This window comes from Hevea brasiliensis, chromosome 13 (assembly GCF_030052815.1).
Source record: "Hevea brasiliensis isolate MT/VB/25A 57/8 chromosome 13, ASM3005281v1, whole genome shotgun sequence".
NCBI classification, from domain to species: Eukaryota; Viridiplantae; Streptophyta; class Magnoliopsida; order Malpighiales; family Euphorbiaceae; genus Hevea; species Hevea brasiliensis.
This window is the reverse complement of record NC_079505.1, coordinates 33,129,785-33,152,645: the sequence shown is the minus strand read 5'-3', so window position 1 is coordinate 33,152,645 and position 22,861 is coordinate 33,129,785. Positions and strand designations below refer to the sequence as shown.

General features: G+C 38.7%; 1 non-coding gene across 1 annotated transcript; it reads left to right on the top strand.

Moving 5' to 3' along the window:
* Nucleotides 1–9,192: 9,192 nt before the first annotated feature.
* Nucleotides 9,193–9,299, top strand: LOC131172360 (small nucleolar RNA R71). Its single transcript, XR_009142840.1, has one exon. It is a non-coding gene; the product is annotated as a small nucleolar RNA R71 (small nucleolar RNA).
* Nucleotides 9,300–22,861: the final 13,562 nt, after the last annotated feature.

The following is a 22,861-nucleotide window of genomic DNA, read 5'->3' as shown; positions in this document are numbered from 1 at the left end:
GAGGTACAAGTTGAGGCCCCAGCTCCACAAAGTGTCGAAGGCCCGACTGTACCAGTTTTACCGGTACAAATGGCCCAACAAATGGCCCAACAAATGGCCACTTTCTTTCAGCAAATGGCTGATAATCTGTCAACCCAAGCCCAAGTACAGACCTAACCCCCACAAAGGCAACATGAAATAGAGAAGAGGGAGAAACCTATGGGTCAGAGCCCAAGCAGTAATTTGAGAAAGAGAAAAGAATATGATGAGCCCCGAGCTCAGGGATATAATAGAGGTGGATCATCAAGGCAGAGACCACCAAGGTCCAGTCATCGAATAACTAGAAGTTCCTACTCTCCCTGCCAATGCGAAACTTATGGTAGAAATCATGGTGGGGTATGCTACAAGGCCATAGGAGCCTGTTATAACTGTGGAGGCATAGGACACTTTGCCAAGGACTGTACCAGTAGTTGCAGAGTTGGACCACCTCCTACTACTGCAAAAGGGTCAGTTCAGAGCCTTATCACCAGAAGTTCACAACCACCCAGCAGAGGTAGAGGCAGGGGTAGAGGTAGCCCAGCAGGTAGCCAAGGCACAGTGAAACATTCAGAGCAAGACAGTGCTTGTAACACCCTAGGCAAATCCCACATCGGCAAAACACGGGAGAGATGCTGGGTTTATAAGTTGGTGGTTTGTAACCCCTAGTGACGCGTTTTAAAACCGTGAGGGCTTTGGCCTAGAGCGGACAATATCACTAGTGGGCCGAGCCATTATAGTGCTCCAGTCATAATCTATGCAATAAGACAGAGAGAAGAGGTCGAGACATCTGATGTTGTGACTGGTACCTTCTCAACTTTTAATCAAGATGTGTTTGTGTTATTTGATCCGGGTTCTACCCATTCTTATGTAAGTGCTAGCATCATTGATTGCATTGCTATTCCATGTACAAAAATGGACTTTGAGGTGCTAGTAACAAGTCCATTAGGACAGGAGGTCAGGATTAATAAAATGTATAGGGATTATCCTTTGGTGATCCAAGGACACACTTTTCTATCTGATTTCATTGAAATGCCCTTCAGAGATTATGATATCATCTTGGGCATGGATTGGTTAGCCAGGCATCATGCCATGATTGACTGTAGGCTGAAGACAGTCACTTTTGATCTTCCTCAGTACAGTGATGTGGTAATACATGGGGAGAGGCAGCTATTGCCATCAAACATCATTTCGGCTGCACTAGCCAGAAAAATGATCAGAAAGGGGTGTGAAGCATACTTGGCACATGTGGTAGACACCCAAGTGGGGAGTCCAGCATTGAGGGATATCCCTACAGTATGTGACTTTCCAGATGTATTTCCTGATGAATTGCCAGGATTACCTCCGGAAAGAGAAGTGCAGTTTGAAATTAATGTTATGCCTGGTGTGGATCCAATCCCCATAACACCATATAGAATGGCACCAGCAGAGTTGAAGGAGTTGAAGGTACAGTTGCAAGAACTACTTGAAAAAGGCTTCATCCGCCCTAGTGTGTCACCTTGGGGAGCACCAGTATTGTTTGTTAAGAAGAAGGATGGCACTCTTCATTTATGTATTGTTTGACTTAGAGTCTGAATACTTTTAGGTTAGTGTTAGAATTATATGTTTTGTTATTATTCCTTTACAGGGGAATAAATTTTGATATATTAGTGATTAGTCCTTTAAGATAAGGATTGTGATAATAAGTGAAATTAGTTTGGAAGAGTTTATCAGCAAAAAGTATTTTCTAACACATCATAAATTATAAAGTTAATTGGCGAGCCTACTTAATGTAAGGCAAGAGGACGTAAAAGTAAGTTGTGGTAATAGAGTTTCTCTAGATGAGGGCAAAGATGTTACAGTTATTAATTGTTAATGGATATTGTAATAAGAATAAGTTTCAGATATCAGTGAATTCGAAAAGGATAAAAGATAGGAAAGTTTGATTTATTGGGATGTATCGTAGTAACTATGCAATGTTCTTGATGTTTATCTTGTCTGCAGACACTGACTAACTTGAGATTATTATGTAGAGCTACGTACTACCCGATAGTACACCTAGATGAGAATAGTTGCCAACGGCATCTGTTTTGGTATAGTTATGCCAGGACAGAATTTAATTGTTAGAAATAAGTTTGAAAATCCTACTTAGGGATCTAAAACTCAAAAGTTAGAATATCGAAAGGTTATAGTCAGTACAAAAGGAAGTAAGTTATAGAATATTGACAGATAAAAAGAGTTATGGACGTAAAAATTTGAATAGTTGGTTCAGATATAACAAAGAAATTTTACGAATGTGAGGAAGACTATGGCAAGTCTCAGAGTTTCTCCTTTGTCCATGGTATATGAATTGAAAGTACAGCATGTCAGTTTAGAGATTGATGATGAGGGACAGACAGTAGTTGCATGGCATGTACAACCAGTGTTGATTAATCAGATCAGAATGGCTGCTCAGAGTGATGTTAAATATCAGAAGTTACTGAAAGAAGTCCAGCAGGGCAAGAAACCTGAATTTTCTGTGAAAGATGATGGTTTATTGCTACATCAGGGCAGAATGTGCGTTCCTAATGATGCTGAATTGAGATAGATCATTATGAAGGAAGCACGTGAGTCTCCTTTTGCTATGCACCCTGGTGGAACTAAAATGTACAAAGGGCTGAAAGAGCATTACTGGTGGATGGGTATGAAGAGAGATATAGCTGAATTTGTTTCCAAATACCTAACTTGTCAGCAAGTAAAGGCAGAACATCAAGTTCCAGCTAGTTTGTTACATCCATTGCCAGTACCAGAGTGGAAGTGGGAACGAATAACTATGGATTTTGTTACAGGACTTCCAAGGACACAGAATAGTCATGATGTAATATGGGTTATAGTTGACAGATTGACCAAGTCTGCTCACTTTTTGCCAGTTCGAATGGACTATAGCCTAGAAAGATTAGCCAGATTGTACATATATGAGATTGTAAAATTGCATGGAGTGCCAGTATCAATTGTGTCTGATAGAGATCCTAGGTTCACTTCTAGATTCTGGGGTAGTCTTCAAAGAGCCCTAGGAACTAGATTGAACTTCAGCACAGCATTCCACCCACAGACAGATGGCCAATCTGAGAGGGTTATTCAGATATTGGAGGATATGCTATGGGCTTGTGTGATTGAGTTTGAAGGTAGTTGGGATGCACACTTGCCTTTGATTGAATTTGCTTATAACAACAGCTACCAATCAAGCATTGGAATGCCTCCATATGAAGCTTTGTATGGCAGAAAGTGCAGAACTCCCTTATGTTGAGATGAAGTAGGTGAAAGGAAGATGATTGGGCTAGAAATTGTTCAGCAGATAGAGGAAAAGATCAGATTGATCAGAGATAGACTCAAGGTTGCATCAGACCGTCAGAAGTTTTATGTTGATCTGAAGAGAAGAGACATTGAATATGCAGTGGGTGATAAGGTATTCCTCAAAGTTTCTCCTTGGAAGAGGATTATGAGATTTGGCAGAAAGGGGAAATTGAGTCCTCGTTTCATCAGACCATATGAGGTTCTGGAAAGAGTGGGTCCTTTGGCATATCGGTTGGCATTACCTCCAGAGTTGGCAAGGATACACAATGTTTTCCATGTGTCCATGTTAAGGAGGTGCAGATCAGACCCATCTCATGTACTATCAGTTGAAGAGATTGAGATAAATCCAGACCTCTCCTATGAGGAAGAACCCATAGAAATTTTGGCATATGAGGTGAAGCAGCTGAGGAATAAACAGATACACCTGGTTAAAGTGCTGTGGAACCATCATTCAGGCCAGGAAGCTACTTGGGAACGTGAAGAGGATATGAGGAGACAGCACCCACAACTGTTCAGAGACTAATGCCAGGTAAAATTTCGAGATGAAATTTATTTAAGGGGGGGAGAATTATAACACCCCTAAGTTCGGTAGTGCGTTCTACTGTTCCAGTGACTAGTGTTGTCTGGACAGCTCGGATGCCTAGAACTACACTTCGATATGAGTGAGGAGACATAAAATAATGAAATACAAGAAAAGAAAATACAAGAAAAACAAAGGAAAAATAATAGCAAAGAAATGTAAATAAGTTAAGCGAGCCGAGAACCCTAGCGATGGGTGACCGCACCAGGAAGTCACGGCGTGGACCGTTGACTAGCCCTGGACCGCGAGGAACTCTGAAAAATATTTTTAGGACTTAAATAGATCTCTATTGAAGTATAAATACCATTAGAAATATCAAAGAAAAATTAATTAATTAGTACAAAGAAAAGTGAGAAATCGAAAAACGGACAAAATCTGGTGTTACCGAAAAATCGAGAATGCAACCCGAACAGGGGCATTGTGGTCATTTGACACCTCGAGTTGTCTTTTGACCTAAATTTCCATTAAAAATACATGATATTATATTTGGAAAATGTCATGAAAAATTAAATTAGTGGTACCTAATGTAAATAGCAAAAATGGGGTATAAATTAAGTAATTAACACTTAAAACATATTAAATCATTATCTTAGGGTGAGTGGAGCATTATGGGGATTAAATAAACATTATATGGGTAGGTGTAAACCCACTCACACTTCATCTTCTTCATTCATTCCCTTCATGCCGTAAAGAAACCCTTAAAAATCCACCATTGCCGAATTGGTTCAAGCTTCCTAACCTCCACCATTTCCACCTCCAAACACCAAGGTCACTTAACTAATTTTGATCCCCACCTCACAAGGAAGAAGTAGATACTAAATTCAAGAGAGTTTGGGGAAGATTTAACAAGCCTCATCAATAGGTAAGTTTGTGTTTTTTATTATTGTTTTATTAAAGTTTGTAAGGAGGTTATGGGTATTTGATTTATGGAGAGATTTTTGAGGTTTGATGTTTAAAGGGGGATGTGTACTTTTGGCAGCCATGGAAACTCCGTGAAGATAGTTTATTTTTGCTTGTAAATGGTGGATTAAAGGATTGATTAAATGTTTATGTGTGTAGGAAATTATTTGGGTGATGTATACTTAGTATATGTGAATGTGTATTTGAAATTTGAAGCTTGGAAATTAATGGAATGTAAATGCATGAATCGGCAGCCTGGTTTGGTGAACCATAAGAATGTTATTTCATGTTTGGATTATGGAATATTCATGTTGAATTGTGATAGTTGTTATGGCAGCTTGGGTATATGTGTGATGGTGTGAGATTGGACATGCAAATGAGCATGAATAGGTGATTAAATTATTGTAATTGAGTTTGACAAATTCTGCACTTTATGGTGTATGTTGAATGTGATTGTAAGATGCCAAAATGATCAACAATATGTGGTAAAATATGTTTAGGTTATGGTACAAACCAGAATGGGCATGAATGTGAAGTTTGGTAAGTGTTAAAGGTGACCTTTGATGAATATGAACAAAATACAATAGGGCAATTTGTGTTTTGGGCTTAGAACCTTAAGTGTGTGGCTCCAATTGGTATGAGACCAATTGGAGGTGAAACTAGGCACAAAATGTGCCAACTTTCATGAAGGAAGCTTGCCAAAATTCTGCTTGTAAGGTAGCTTGAAAAATGACCAAATCCGGATTAGTGCAATTAAGGCCTGAAAATTGACCATTTGGGCAGCAGTTAGTGTTTAGGCCATAACTCACTCAAAACAGGTCCAATTGACCTGAAATTTTGACCATGAATAGTTAAGACCTATATCTACAAGTCTTGTGAAGACACCAAAGCCCAGAAATGACCATAAGCAAGTCAAACAGCTTGCACAAGTTCGGGTCCAAAAACCGGCCGAACCAAAATTGACCTAAAATGACCTAAAGTGACCAATTTTGATGCACTTTGACCAGCAATAATAAAATGACCATAACTTGGTCTACATAACTCAGAATGACCTGAAATTTTGTCCCGCGTGCAATAAGACATAGACCTACAAGTTTTTAGTTTTGACCAAAACCCGAAAACTGAGGGAACTAGGTCGTCCGGCTAGGTAAAACTAGTATCTCAGAATCCAGCAAATTGCAAGAAAATGCAAGATACATGGAAATGAATTTAGTAACATGTACCAACCCTAAAAGACTATTGAATGTGACATATTAGTAACATTAAAACCTAATTTATCTAGAACGCATCGAGGGTCGACATATTAGGTTGACTAAGCAAATAATAGAATTTAGTGAATTAATTATCAAGCATTATCGTTAGAGATAGTTTAAATGAGTACTGAAACACCTCAAATTGTGTTTCTCAGTTAGCAAAGACTCAGGGAAAGGGAAGGAAACACTGAGTCAAGGCCAGGAGACAGTTATCAAAGGTTTGTGCACAACAGCTATTTCCTTTGAATTTTTCAATTGAAATAAATTATGACTAATTGTATATTATTGTTTTCAATTATGGAAATGTGTTTGAATGGATACTTATTGCTTGAAAAGCATTGTAAATGGTTTGGAACTGTGGAAAAATAGATTTGGTGTGATTTGTGAAAATTGAAGTTAATTATGAATCGTGTTGCCATTTTGTGAATGAAATTATGACTTTGGAAATTTATTGGATTCTCACGAATCATTTGAATAAAATTTTTGGAATTGATTTTGTGTTCACACTTAGCATGACAGTATCACACCATTCCTTCTCCATTTATGGGGTTGTGATCGTTTATTTTTCTCCCTCTCTGGTTTACCAGTTGAGGTGATCGGATGAGTACTCATTATATAGCTAGCTTCCTTCCTCATTGATTTCGATTAGTGGGGTTGTGATTGCTTTGTCGTGGTGTACAACGCGGCATTGATCGGAAATTTGTGTCATGGCTTAAGTTGTGTATGAATTGGCAACACTGTATTCTTAAATTATTCGACTAAATTGTGTTATTATGACATTTGATAATTTGTGAAATGGAGTTTAAATTCTTATTGACATTCACTGTCTTTTGAATTTAACCATGTTTTGACTATTGAGATTTATTGTGATATTGTGAAATAAAGTTTAAAATTCTTATGACATTTATTGTCTTGAATTTAACTATGATTTTACGTATCTACTATTTATATGATTTATGAATTGTGATTTAAAGTTGTATTTGGTTAACGTTGTGCACCACTGAGACATTGTCTCACCGATAGCTTTCCATTGCTGTCGCAGGTAGACAGACGGACAGGGTAGCAGACTAGGCTGCTAGTACATTCAGCGAGAGATCATCGGGTATATTGAGTATACCACATTTTGCATTTTGTACTGTAATGTATGTTCACTGTATGTATATATTGTTCTTGGTTTTGAGTAGTTGTAAATTAAAATTGTACATTGACGTTGTAAAATAAATTATGAGTTATTTTGGCTTGTAAAAATTGTACTATATTTCTTTTATCTCAGTCTTTGAAAAACTATTGTGGATTTGAGTTGAGATTGAGGATTATATTGAAGTGTTTTTACAGGTTTTCTGAAGAACTGTTTTATCCAAAATACAGATGGCACTCTGCCAAAATTTTTACAGAAGTCACTAATAGTCCAAATGTGTTAGCTGTTTCACTTCAGTTCAAAAAGGTTTTTAACACCTGTAAATTATGCTCACCACTGTAAAAAGAAGTAAGAAAAGTTTTTAAAATCCCTTGTAGTGTATTTAATGGGTTATCAGTAGACGAAGTTGCTAATTCATTAGGTATACTACGGGATCATGTTATGCCTTACAGAGGGGTAGGGTGTGACAGTAAGTATGACTATATTCCTCCCTCTTTGACTTGCCAGTCTAAGGTGAGTATGGATGAGTTCTCATTAGCTAGCTAGCCACCTCCCTCATTGATTTCGATTAGTGGGGTGAGTATATCTTGTCGTGGTGTACAATACAGCATGTTCGAAAAATTTGTGTCATGACCTAAGTTATGTTATTGATCGGCAACACTGTGTTATTCAATTGTTCGATCAAATTTGTGTTATATGAGCTTTGAAATTGTGGCAGGAAATTGTTAATTATTTGAATTGTAAATTGTCAGTAAAAGTTTTATGTACTGCATTTTAAATTGTTATTATGCACCACTGAGTAAATTTTACTCAGCGATAGCTTTTTCATTGCTGTCGCAGGTAGACAGATAGATAAAGCAGCAGAGTAGGCTACTTGTGCTACACTTTTGGGATTTTACCTGGTATTTTGAGTATACCACCTCCTTGTAATTTTTATTATAATGTATGCATATATTGTACTTGGTCTTGAATAGTTGTAAAATAAAGTTGTAAATTATCTTGGCTTGTCAAAATGTTGTATTACAATTCTCTTATTTAAGCTTTTGAAGTACTTATTTATTTTGCACTTTATCTTTGGAATTGATGAAAATGATATTGAATTGAGTTTGAACTGTGTTGAAGACACTGATTTGAGTTGAGCCATATTGGAGTTTGGAATTGAACAAATATATTGGAAGTACCTTTTACAAGTTTTTGAAGAACTGTTTTGCTCCAAATACAGACGGCACTCTGCCAAAATTTTTACAGAAATTATTGTTACTTTAGATTTGTTATTTGATTTCACTTCAATTAAAAAAAAAAATTTTAACATCTGTCAAAAGTGCTCACCACTGTAAAAAGAAATAAGAAAAGGTTTAAAATCCCTTATAGTGTATTTAATGGGTTATCAGTAGACGAAGTTTGGTAATTCATTAGGTATACTATGGGATCATATTATGCCTTACGGAGAGGTAAAGTGTGACATGGGGGGTGCTGGTGGTTTGTACCCTTGTTGCTTGTTTATTGGCTGGTTCTGCTGATTAGACCATGAGAAATTTGGGTGGTTCCTCCATCCAGGGTTGTAAGTATTTGAATACGGATTGTTTGACTGCCTCTGGTTGAAGTTTCCTCCGTTATTCATATAGTTCATCTGTTCTGAGGAGGGTTCATTGAAATTACTGTATTCTGAACTCACGTATCCTCCTCCATAGCTGTCTTTAGGTTGACTGTTTATACCTACTGCGTTGGCTTGCATCTTTTTGAGTTTCCTTGTGAGCTGATCAAATTGAGCATTTATCATGCTTAAGGCGTCTACTTCTAGTACCCTTACAGTTTTCCTTGCATTTCCTCTTTCATTTGACCACTCATAATTATGGTATGCCACCCTTTCTAGAAGTTCAAGTGCTTGTGGCACTATTTTCTCCATTAGATCACCTTCTACAGCTGAATCAACTGTGCTCCTTGGATAGGGTAGTAACCCATTATAGAAGTTTTGCACTAATAGCCAATCTTCTATACCATGGTGTGGACATTCTCTTTGCAGGTCTTTATATCTTTCCCATGCGTCATATAATGATTCTCCTTCCTTTTGTCTGAAGGTGTTGAGCTCAAGCCTTAGTTTTACAGTCTTTGCAGGTGGAAAATACCTTGCTAGAAAAGCTTGAGAGAGATTTTCCCAATTAGTGAACGTTCCAGCTGGTTGAGAAAGTAACCACTTCCTTGCTCTGTCCCGAAGGGAGAATGGGAATGCTCTGAGTCTTATTGCTTGATCAGACACTCCATTCATCTTGAATGTATCACATAGGGCGAGAAAGCACTGGAGGTGATAGTGTGGGTCTTCTATAGGCGAATCTGCAAACTGGGTTTGTTGAATCATTTGGAGCCATGCTGGTTTTAATTCAAAGTTATTGGCTTCCACTGTGGGTCTAGTGACACTGGGCTGAAATCCTTGGACAGATGGAGCTCCGTAATCTCTTAAGAGTCTTGGTCTGTCATTTTTATCGCCCATGATTGGAAATTCAGGATCTCCTTGACTGTGCTCTTGATGCTTCCTTTCTCTCTTGATGGCTTTCAGAGTTCTGTCTATCTCCGGATCACAGTCCAATATTTCTTCTTCTGGCCTTGTTCTGGTCATATACTAGATTGAGAATCTGAGAGAAAAGAAGAAAAATATAACCAGTAAAATAAAATTACATAATAAATATAATGGCCTAAATCAGCTAAATTGCCTATCGCTTGATATTACTAAAGCCAAAGCAATCCTCGGCAACAGCGCCAAAAACTTGTTTGCCTGGTTTTACAACCCCGCAAGTACACGGATCGTTAACAAGTAATAAAGTAATAAGTAGAGTATCGTTCCCACAAGGATTTTTTTTTTAGCAAGTACCAATCTACACAGCAACTTTGACTATCTAGGCTTTCGAATGTTTAGGGAGTAAAGTTGTTAACTTTAAACACTAGAATGGTAAACTTAAAATGAAGTAATCTATTTTTGGAACAATTATGGAGTTAAGATTTCACACTTGAATCTTATTAGGGATGTTATCTCGTTTGTTTACTGAATTGAGGTTCGTTTTCTTTGATGGAAATTAGCCCTAAGTTATCCTAAATCCTCTCTCAAGGAATCTAGGGTGTATTTTAATTAATTCAAACCCTACTTTCGTGGTGATCAAATTAATTAAAATGCTTTAAGACCTTTGACCGATTTTTAGGTTCCACAAAGGTATCAGCCTGTCTTTAGGTCAGAATTCCTAGGTTCAAGATCTTGGTTTTCTAACGTTAATCTTCACCTTTCAGTCCTTCAATCAACATTTATAATCATGTTTAAGTGGGTACCATCACATTGCATGCATTAGGATCACAAGAAATCGAATCAAGAAATGAATCTCGAATCCAGTAAATAAGACTTAATGTTCATCCATAATAATAATTACAATCATTACTCTCCTAAATCCAGAATAAGGAAACTACTCACTCATGGTGAGTTCAGCAAACATCATGATAAAAGTAATGACAGTAAAAAGAAAACCATGTAAAGAAATAAAGCAATAGAAATTTGTTTATGGAGATGAAATGAAGAAATCGAAGATAGTTTGCAGCTTTGATCTTGTGGAACTTCAGCTAGAGAACCTCTTTTGGTACTGATGCGGAGCCCGACAGCAGCAGCTTTCAGTAGTCTCCCCGTGACAGTCATCTTTTTCAACCCCTCTTTTGACGTTTTCTTTTCTATTTATATTGGTTGCTCTAGGGTTAGGTTGCTTTGAGTCCAAAGGGCCTTAGGAGTCTCATTTTTATTTGAAAACAGGAGGGAAATTTGAGTTATAAAACTGGCTGCAGCATAGTACATGGCTCGTGTGTCACTACACGGGTCCCGCAAAGTAGGGCTGTGTAACTTGCTAGAGGAGAATCGCGCGATCTTGTTTTGGCATAAAAAGTTACACGAGTCTGTGCCAATTACACGGGCCATGTACTGTTGTTCCCATAAGTTTCTTCAGACTTGCGCTTGGCAGAGACTTACACGGGTCCCTGTAGATTACACGGGTCTGATTACACGACACGTGTACTTGTGTTTCTTATCGATTCTCTTGGCTTTCTTTTGGTAGAGATTTACACGAGTCTGGGGCTTGGTTTACATGACCCGTGTACTTTGTATCAGCAGCAATTCTCTATCTCTTGACTCCTCCAAGCTTTTCTTGCACTCCTATACTTCTGTAGCTTCACCCAAACACCTGAAATAATGCAGAAAATATGAAATTAACGGCTTTACAATAGAAATTACGAAAACTAATGAAATCAACTATTATGCATGAAAATACTTGCCTAAATGCTATGAAATAGAATGTAAATGTGCGTAAAAATATCTACACAATTCAAGTGTATCAAGTTTTTTCATGGAAAATGGAGTGTTTTGGGTTTGGTTTTACCCCCAATTGGCCTCATACCAATTAGAGCAGCACAAAATTAGTTATGGCTCAAAACTCAAGCTGGACTCAGTGAGTCCCAAACCTGCAGAAAAAGCACTCCCAAATTTTTCAATTTTCTCCAACTTCCTTGCTTCAATTGGCATACATAGTACTTCTATAAGCAACAATTTTATCTCAATTAGGTCAATCTCAACAATTACACAAAATTCCCAATTCATGTACACAAACCCTAATTTCAATATCCAATTTATACAAACACAACACATTCAAACTCCTAATCATATCAACTTATCAAACATCCTCATGGAACTAATTTTCATCATTTAAAAGCATCAAACCCCAAAGAGTTCCATGGCTGCCGAAATTAGGGTTCTTCAATTTCTTATCATTTGTTTTCATTTTCATGTGATACTCACTCATCTCATCATTCTTACAAAATTTAAAGAAGAGAGGGAGTGGTATCTTGCACTTACCTCTTGTGACCCAACTTTAAACTTTCCAAAACTTCAACTTTTCCTTCTTCTTATGGCTACCAATAGCTTCCTTATGCTGTGGGGATGATTTTTAGTAAAGAGAGGTTAAGGTTTTATGTGGAGGAAGCTTAGGAAATCAAGCTTCACGAAAGAAAAATAGAGGGAGAGAGGGAACTTGGAATTTTGGCCAGGTAGGAATGAAAGGAAGAAGAAGACTTGGGTTGGTAGGGTTTTGTCTCTTGTGTCTTATATATATATATATATATATATATATATATTTTTTTTTTTTTTTTCTTTTCTTTTCTTTTCTTTTCTTTTCTTCTTCTTTCTCTTCTCATTTTCCTAATTCAAATTCATAAATTTTAATTTATGTTAATTATTTTATTCTCTCAATATTTAATTTGATACTTAGGTCAAAATTTACCTTTGGGGGTGAAATGACCAAAATGCCCTTCATGGTGCTCATCGGGTTATTATTATTTTTTTGTACCTATTAATAAATTCTCTTAAATTTTATTTTATTTTCTCTAAATTTTTTTTAACATCTTTAATGTCATTTTTACCTAAATAAACCTTTAATTTGGTCCCAAAATTATTTCCTATATTTTATTAAATTTTCTTTACATTTATTCCATTAATTTAGGTCTCCTCACTATAGTTTAAGTGTAGTTCTAGATATTCTGACTGTCCGAACAGACATTAGTCGTCGAAATAGTAGAATGTCCAGACTACCTACGGTGAGGGCGTTACAATTCTTCCCCTCTAAATAAAAATTTCGTCCTCGAAATTTACCTGATGTGAAGAGCTGAGGGAACTGTTGCCTCATCGTTTCCTCACTCTCCCATGTCGCTTCTTCTGTGTTGTGGTGTCTCCACAAGACTTTCACTAGTGGGATCCTCTTATTTATGAGTTCTTTCACTTTTCGTGCCAAGATTCTGATTAGTTCTTCTTCATATGTCAAATCAGGTTGTACAATTATCTCCTCCACTGAAATGACATGAGAAGGATCTGATCTGTATCTCCTGAGCATCGACACATGGAATACATTGTGAATCTTGTCCAGCTTAGGTGGTAAAGCTAGCCTGTAGGCTACTGGACCCACACGTTCAATGACATCGTATGGACCAATAAACCTAGGGCTTAACTTACCCTTCTTACCAAATCTTAGCACTTTCTTCCAAGGGGATAACTTGAGAAACACCTTATCGCCCACCTCATACTCTATATCCTTTCTCCTTAGGTCAACATATGACTTCTGTCTGTCTGAGGTGGCTTTCAAATTGTCTTTGATGAGTTTCACTTTTTCCTCAGTCTATCTCACTAAGTCTGGGCCCACTACTTTCTTTTACCCCATTTCTATCCAACATAAGGGAGTCCTGCACCTCCTCCCATACAATGCTTTGTATGGAGCTATTTTTATGCTGGCTTGGTAGCTGTTATTATAAGCAAACTCTACCAAATGAAGATACTTCTCCCAACTTCCTTCAAAATCAACGATGCAGCTTCTTAACATATCCTCCAATACCTATCATATCATATCATTCATGTCATTAGTGTCAGGTTATTATTATCATTTCTTTAACAATTACAACAATTCATTAAGTTTTAAGGGTTACCTGAATCACCCTTTCTAACTGTCCATTCGTCTGTGGATGAAAAGCTATACTAAAGTGCAGTTAAGTGCCTAAAGACTCCTATAGCCTCTTCCAAAACCTCGAAGTAAATCTCAAGTCTCGGTTAGATATGATCGATATTGGCACTCCATGTAGCTGGACTATCTCATCTATGTAAATCTCTGCTAACCTCTCCAGTGAGTAGTCGGCTCTAACTGGTAGGAAGTGAGCTAACTTGGTCAATCTATCCACAATCACCCATATAGTATCATGCTTCCTCTGTATCAATGGTAGCCCAGTGACAAAATCCATGGTGATGCGGTCCCATTTTCACTCTGGTATGGATATAGGTTGCAACAACCCTGATGGAACCTGATGCTCAGCCTTAACTTGCTGGCATGTTAAACATCTGACCACAAAATCACCAATCTCTTTCTTCATTCTAGGCCACCAATAATGGGTTTTCAGGTCTTGACACGCCTTGGTACTTCCTGGGTGCATAGCATGGAATCTACTGTGCGCCTTTATCAAGATATTCTTCTTCAGTTCCTCATCTCCTGGTATATATATTCTGCCTTTATAATACAAGCACCCATCTTCTTTCAACTCATAATTAGTCTTCTTCCTCTATTGAGTTCTGCCCATAACAGTTGGCAACTTTTCATCCCTTAGCTGTGTTTCTTGTATTTGCTGTAACAATCTTGGCTTTACAAGTAACTCAGCCAAAATGTCCCCATCCTATGCTAAAGACAATCGAGCATTTAGTGCTTTTAAAGCCATCATGGACTTCCTACTCAATGCATCAGCCACTACATTTGCCTTCCCAGGATGGTAGTTGATCACACAGTCATAATCTTTAAGGAATTCAATCCATCTCCTCTGTCTCAGATTGAGTTCCTTCTGGGTTGGCAAATACTTCAGACTCTTGTGATCCGTGTATATGTAGCATTTCTCACCATATAGGTAATGCCTCCATATCTTCAATGCAAATATTATTGTTGCCAATTCCAGATCATGAGTTGGGTAATTATTTTCATGTGGCCTTAGCTGTCTAGAAGCATAGGCAACTACTTTCCTTTCCTACATCAAAACACACCCAAGCCCATTGTGAGAGGCATCATTATAGATCACATAGTCTTTCTCTGACTCTGGCTGTGTCAACACTGGAGCTTCTGTAAACATAGCCTTCAGCTTCTCGAAACTGGTTTGACATTTATCATTCCAGTCAAACTTTGCATTCTTATGTAGTAACTTAGTCAGTGGGGCTACTATAAGGGAGAATCCCTTCACAAATCTCCTGTAGTATCCAGCTAACCCCAAAAAGCTTCTGATCTCTGTTACATTTCTGGGAGGCTTCCATTCAACTATTGCTTCAATCTTCTTAGGATCTATCCTGATCCCATCTGCTGATATTATGTGTCCAAGAAAGGATGTCTCATCCAACCAGAAGTCACACTTGGACAACTTGGCATACAACTGCTTTTCCCGCAGTGTCTGTAGTACTACTCTTAGGTGTTCATCATGCTCCTCCCAATTCTTAGAATACACCAAGATATCATCTATAAAGACCACGATGAACCGATCTAAGTAAGGATGAAAGATACGGTTCATTAGGTCCATGAAGCTGCTGGTGCATTCGTTAGCGCAAATGGCATCACTAAAAACTCATAATGTCCATACCGAGCCCTGAAAGCAGTTTTAGGAACATCTGTCTCCTTTACTCTCAGCTAATGATAACCTGATCTGAGATCTATCTTGGAGAATACTCCAGCTCCCCTCAGCTGATTAAACAGATCATCTACCCGAGGTAAAGGGTATTTGTTTTTCACAGTCACCTTATTCAATTGCCAGTAGTCTATACATAACCGAAGTGTACTATCCTTTTTCTTCACAAATAGCACTGGTGCTCCCCAGGGTGACAAACTAGGGCGTATGAAACGCTTATCCAGTAGCTCTTGTAACTGAACCTTCAACTCTCTCAATTCAGTGGGTGCCATCCTATATGGAGCAATGGAAATCGGTGCAGTACCCTGCATAACCTCTATAGCAAACTCTACTTCTCTATCAGGTGGTAAACCTGGCAACTCTTTAGGAAACACATCTAGAAATTCACATACTATGGGGATCTCCTGTATGCTTGGGCTAGTCTTCCTTGTGTCAACCACATGTGCTAAGAAAGTCTCACAGCCCTTTCTTATCATTCTTCTGGCTGCTGTGGCTGATATGATAGTAGAAATATAACCCGTTCCTTCACCCACAACTGTAATCTCATCCCTTTCGGCTGTTTGTAGTGAAATCCTCTTTAGCCGATAATCTACCATCGCCTGATGACGTGATAACCAATCCATTTCCAATATCACATCAAACTCATGGAATGGTAGCTCAATCAAGTCAGCTGGAAACTCATAACCCTGTATCCTCAGAGGACAACCCTTGTAGACCTTTTTCACTATGACACTATGGCTTAAAGGGTTTGTGACTTGTATGTCCTCCTTTAACTCCTCTATCTGTATCCCTCTATCAATTGGCAGTGTGATACACATATAAGATTGTGTGGAACCCGGATCAATTAGTGCACATACTAACATATCATAAAGAGAAAATGTACCTCTAATGACATCTGCTGGCTTTGGCTCCTCCTGAGCTCTCATAGCATAAGCACAAGGTGCTACTCTAGTCTCCTGCCTCTGAACTGTCTCTGCAATAGGCCTCTGTGATGTACTAGCTATATTAGGCCTCGCAGGTCTTCTACCCCTCTGTGCTACCAGGGTAGGTCCCTTTGTCTGGGGTGGAACAGTGGGAACACTAGCATTCCTCTATGGATAATCCTTCAGGAAGTGATCCGTAGACCCACATCTGAAACACCCACCAGTCAACAATCTGCACTCTCCTTTGTGGGGCCTCCCACAATGTGTTCAAGTTGGTAGTGGGGCTGATCCCCATGTAATTGTACCCAGAGAACTATCCACTGATGCACCATACTGTCCTCCTCCTCTCCTCGGAGCAAATCGTGATCTCTATCTCTTGCCCTGACCCTGAGTCTGACCCTGAGACTCCTTGGGCCTCTTACTACCCATGGCTGTTGAACTAGACTAACTAGATCCAGAACCCCTTTTACACTGCCTATCCCTCCTAGTTTGCTCCTCATCTCTGACTCTCTCCACATCCAAAGCTGATGCTACTAACAGAGAGAAGTTTGTGAAGTGGTGAGATGTCACTATCAGTCTGATACTGTTATTCAATCTGTCCTCAAATCTTCTGCATTTATCAGCTTATGTGGGCATCAACTCTAATGCATATCCACTAAGTCTAACAAATTCCCGCTCATATTCGGATACTGTAAGCTGCCTCTGTCTCAGTGCCAAGAATTCTCTCCTTCTAGCCTCTAAGTATACATGGCTAATATATTTCTTTCTAAACTTGGCCAGAAAGAAATCCCAGATAATCTGTGCTGGCTGTACCACTCTCGATACTGTCACCTACCACCTATATGCATCCTCTTGAAGTAGTGATAGAGCATACTCCAACTGCTGCTCTGGGGGGCAGTGTAACTACTGTAACACCCTCTCTGTCCTCTCTAGCCAATACTCTGCTGCGGCTGGATCATCCTCCTTCTTACACTTAAAATCAACTGCCCCATACTTTCGCAATCTCTCTAATGGGGATCTGTGTATAGGTTGCGGCTGTGGGGGCAGTGGTGGCTGTACAGGTGGTGATGGCTGTGGCTGTGGCTGTAGAGGTGGAGGTGGAGGTGGCTATGGCTGAGGTATAGCTTTGGTAACCTGACAGAGCAACTGAGTCATCTGTTCCAAGAAGGCCTACTGTGCTCTCCCTGCAGTATCACGAGATGACTTGGCTCCACTGCTTTGCTCCCTATTAGGAGCAGGTGCGGGTGTGTGACTCTCTACCTCCTCCTCTATCAGTCCTAGAGGTCCGTGCTTTGAAGGATCAAATGCCATCGATCCTATAAAACAAAAAAAAAAATAGATCTGCATTAGTTTTACCTCGACTCTATTTAAAGGCCTATGCATGTAATGCACTCTATCTATTTCTAACTATCTAGGTCTATGACCGCCTAAACCTCTGCTCTTATACCACTAAATGTGACGCCCCTTACCCGTCTACTGTATAGCCGAGCAAAAAGTGCCATATTTAGTGCCAGAGCACCCTATCTTGTCTTATCATGTCCATTGTCTGTAACACCCCGTTTGCATAGCCTGGTAGATTTCACTGTTCCGGTGACCGGTGTCGGTCTGGACAATTAATGGGATTAGGGCCACACTTAAGACAATTTGAGAAGCCATAAACACAAATAATTAGTAATGTTTAATTAGTTAACTATAAATAAGAAAAACAGAACATAAGAGGTTAAACGAGCGGAGAGTCACAGCGATGAGTGACCTCCTCGGGAACGACTGCGAAGTCATTTTAAACTCAAATTTCGAACCGTAAAAAGTGACGCTGCGGTCCTTAGGACCCCTATGAACACAGTGGAAAAGAGAAAATCACGAAAAAGAACTGTTAAGCCAGTCAAATAATTAGTTAAGGGAGCCGGAAGAAATATGGGATTATTTGCAAACCGGGATGAACCGGTGAGGGGCAATTTGGTCAATTGACCCCGAGAGCTGACTCTTGACCTAACTGTCAAATAAAATCGGAGAAAAGAAAATTTCGGAATCGAGAATTAAATTAAAAAACTAATAGAAAAAAAATAAATAGAAAAAAAAAAGAAAAAAAAGAAAAAGATAGAAAAGTCAAAGTTGATGACATCATTAATGATGTCATAAACAAATTAATTAAGTGAATTATTAATTAGGGAATTTTGGTCTTCAAAAAGGGATAAGACTAAGGAAAATAAAACAAAAAAAAAAAAGGAAAAAACACTCTTCTTCTCCATTGTTGCCGCCCCATCTTCCTCTCATCTCCCATGAGAATTTCTTCATTTAAGCTTACATTAAGCTTAATTTCCTTCACCCAATCAACATAACTCCCCTAAAAACCTCACTAGACTTTGCAATCTCAACTTGAGAACAAGAAAGAAAGAGGAAAGAAAGAGAACAATTGAAAGCTTGGCAATTAAATTGAGGTTAGTATGCTAAACCCTTTATTTATCCATTCAAATGCATATGTGATGGTTGAAAGTGAGCTTAGAACTTGATTTAAATGAAACAAACATGGGAGAAGGACTAAACTGAAATTTTGACCTAGTTGAAGGGAGTATGAATTGCATGAATTAAATGAGATAGAAGGAGTTTAAAAGTCTTAATTAGTTGATTGATTATAGTTTAAAGTTTTGGATTTAGTTAAATGCAACATATTAGTGTAATTAGGGTTTGAACACCTAGGGTTTGAGGCAAATTTTGGAGAAATGCATAAATGACATGTTGGACCTATTGTGAAGTGAAATAATGGTCAATTATGACCAAATAACTTGTGTGGGAATGATAGGAAACTAAGTTAAATTCGAAGGTAAATGGTCATGCTGCTGGCAGCATGACCAAACCCACTTTGAAGGACCAAAACTCAAATTTTACAAGTCCAATTGATATGCCACCAATTGGAGATGAAAATGGACATAAAAGAGCACAATTTTCATTAAGGAACCATGGCCAAAAACTGACCAAAACTTGGTGAAACAATTGACCAAAGTGAAATGATAGCAGGCTGCCATCGATTAAATCGACCAAATGAACAGTAACTGTTCATTTGGTCATAACTCGAGTTAGACAGGTCAAATTGACCTGAAATTTGGCCAGGGGTTAGAGGAGATATAGATTTAAAACTTTTATGAAGAACATCACCCCAAATTATGCCATTAACCCATTCAAATTATTGAGCAAAGTTGAGTTACTAAACCTGCAACTCTACAGATTTTCAGTTGAGTAGTAAGGTTTGGATGGTTATAAATCTCTCTAGAAAACTCGGATTTAGGCGATTCTTAAACCGATGGAAACCTAAGACATAATAGAACATTTCATCTGAAGAAAGTTAGACCAAATTATGAACTTAACTTGATCAAATTACTGACCAAAGTTGGATAAAAAATCTGCCAGCACCTAAATTGCAGTATGAACAGTGCACGTAAACAGTAAACTTATTTTGGCCATAACTTGAGCTACAAAACTCCGATTGAGGTGATCCAAAAATGAGAATACACTTAAGACAATAAGGAACATTTTCTATGAAGGAAGTTTTGTCAAATTCCAACAGTAGATCGACCAATGGAACAGTGCAACTTCGGAGAACCAAAACCGAAAATTGGCAATTTTGCCAAAATGACCTAAGCTTTGAGAAAATGACCAAAACCAACAAGTTTAATGACCAAAATGTGGTATGTGGGTGAAGTTAGAGTTCCCATACCTAGTAAGCCTTAAAAAGTCAACTATTTGACTGGAATAGTGCAGTGAATAGTAACCCGAAACACAAAATTTCGAGAACGTCGTATTTAACACGTTAGAGCTGGGTAAATGTGGAGCTAAGTTTATTTTGGATTTGTGTTAAGTTCTAGTACTGAAACATTGTAAAATTGTGTGTTTCAGTTGAAAAGAATATTGGGAAGGAACCCGAGGAACCGAGTCGAGGCTAAGGGACGACTCGTTTGAGGTTTGTGCACAACATATACTTTTATAATCATCTTTTGCATATTGTTTTGAATAATATGAAATATTGGATTATAGCATTCTTATGATGTTTGATTTAAATTGTGAAAGTTATTGTGTATATTTGAAATGACAATGTTTAGCAAATTGTTAAGATAAGTTTTGAAACCACAGTGTCATGACCATATATTTGAACACCTCACTAGCACGACTAGTGGGGGTAATTAGTTTCGAATTTTGATTCCTTCTCTGGAGAAGTGTTGAGGTGTGCCAGTAGAAGAGGATGTGAATGGATATCCATATATTTGAGCTAGCTAGCCTGTGATATGATTTCTCTTTAGCCTCTGGCTATTGAGATTCATGTGATTTCTCTTTAGCCTCTGGCTATTGAGATTCTATTTGTTTCGAATGGCATGATCTAGCTGTGGGTTTTGTGAAATGTGTTTTGATACTTTGAAATGAACTTGGTTTACATTTAAAATCTCATAATGCATGATTTGTATTTAATTTTCGTGTTTAGCCAAATCTTTGAATAAATGTGCTTTAAGTTTTGCATAAAGATTATTTTAGTATATTGTGCAACACTGAGTCCTAGTACTCAGCGATAGCTTTTATTGCTGTCGCAGATACAGAGATTAGAGGAGCAGCAGACTGAGCTGCTGAGGTGTGTGGAGTTATCAGCTTGAAGTCTTCGGGTATAATTTATACCCTAACTGTAAATACTTCTTTTGATGTATATATTGCACATAAATGTATGGACATGTAAAAGTGGGTCTTGAGCAGTTTGTATAAAATTTGTATAAGCTATAATATATATATTGTGGTTTTGAAACTCTCTTAATGTAAATGTTGTAATAATGTATCTAAATTGTTTTAAAATCCCTTGTAGGATACTTAATGAGTTATCGGTAGGTGAAGTGCGGTAGTTCATTAGGTATTCTACGGGATCATGTGATGCCTTACAGAGGGGTAAGGTGTGACATGTTTTAGTGGTATCAGAGCAAAATTTTTGAAGTATGTTTTAGCTTGTGAATTTGTGTTTTTCTTTGTTAAGTACAACTGCTCAATGTCTATAATTGTTACATACAGTGCATTACATCATGAATATGAACTAACGGAGGGAAATCTCCATGTGTTACTTGTTCAGGAGATACCCTAACTTCAGATTGAAATGGAAGAAGGGGATTGCTCAGTTGAGCAGTCTGTTGAAGCTGAGGCACAAGGGGAAGCCCCAGCTTTACCGAATGTCAGTGGGTCACAGAAGACCCCACAAATGCCGCAATTTCTCGCACGCCGCATGCCAGCAGATGGCGGCAATGTTTCAACAAATGGCTGGGGGTATGCCTGCTCAAGCTCCACCCCAACCACCTGTGGCACAACCACTGCCTCCAGCCAGACAATATGATAAATTATTGAAGTATAGGGCTGCAGAATTTAAGGGTACAGTGGACCCTTTGGAGGCAGAGCAATGGCTTGAAAGAATGGACAGAGTATTTAAGAAGCTGCACTGCCAAGATGAACTGAAGTTTGAATATTTTGTGTCGCTACTGCAAGGGGATGCGTATGACTGGTGAAAGACCATCCCCCACAGCTTGGCTGAACCACGATCTTGACACAGGATGACTTCATTAGAGAGTTTAGATGTAAAATACATCCCAGACGCATATGTTGATCAGAAGTTGCAAGAATTTTTAAGTTTGAAACAAGGAAATCGATCAGTGGCAGAGTATGAGAGGGAGTTCTCCCGCCTGAGTCATTATGCTGGGAGTCTCAGCAAAGCAAGATGCAAGAGATTTGAGACGGGTTTGAAGCCCAGCATAAGGATGCAAGTTGTGGGATTTCGACACAGTAACTTTTTAGAACTTATGTCCTAAGCACTTGAACTGGAAAGAGTTGAAGCAGAAGCAACCCCAGTGAAGGAAAAAGCTGAGAAATCAGAAAAAGACAAGGGGGAAAAATCAGTTGAACAGAGTTTTGGTACTACCTCTGGAAAGAAAAAGAAGTTTAGTGGACCCAGTAGGGGTCGAGGTGGAAGATTTGGTAGGGGCCGATTCTGCAGTCGAGACCCACAGGTGCAGTCGTGCAGGGGGGTTCACATTCTGCCCGCCCCTGTGAGACTTGTGGCAAGATTCATGGGGGGAATGCTATTGGGCCACTGGAGCCTGTTTTAACTGTGGAGGCAAGGGCCATATAGCTAAAGACTGTACTAGTGCTCCGAGATATGGCCCAGCTCCTACTACTGCCGAGGATCTATTGCAGTCCCGCTCCCAAGTTCACGTCATTTGGCAAAGGAAGAGGCAGAGGTAGGCACTACTTGAGTGATGCAGCGATTGGTCAATCAAAGACAAGGAAGTGCTTCAACCAGAATCTACGCAATGAAACAGCGAGAAGAAGCTGAGACTTCTGATGTGGTATCTGGTACATTCTCTATCTCTGGTCAAGATGTATTTGTATTGTTTGATCCGGGTTCAACCCATTCATATGTTAGTGCTAGCATAGTCAGTTCACTTGCTGTTCCATGTGTGCAAATGGGTTTTGAAGTGCTAGTAACTAGTCCTTTAGGACAAGAGGTCCG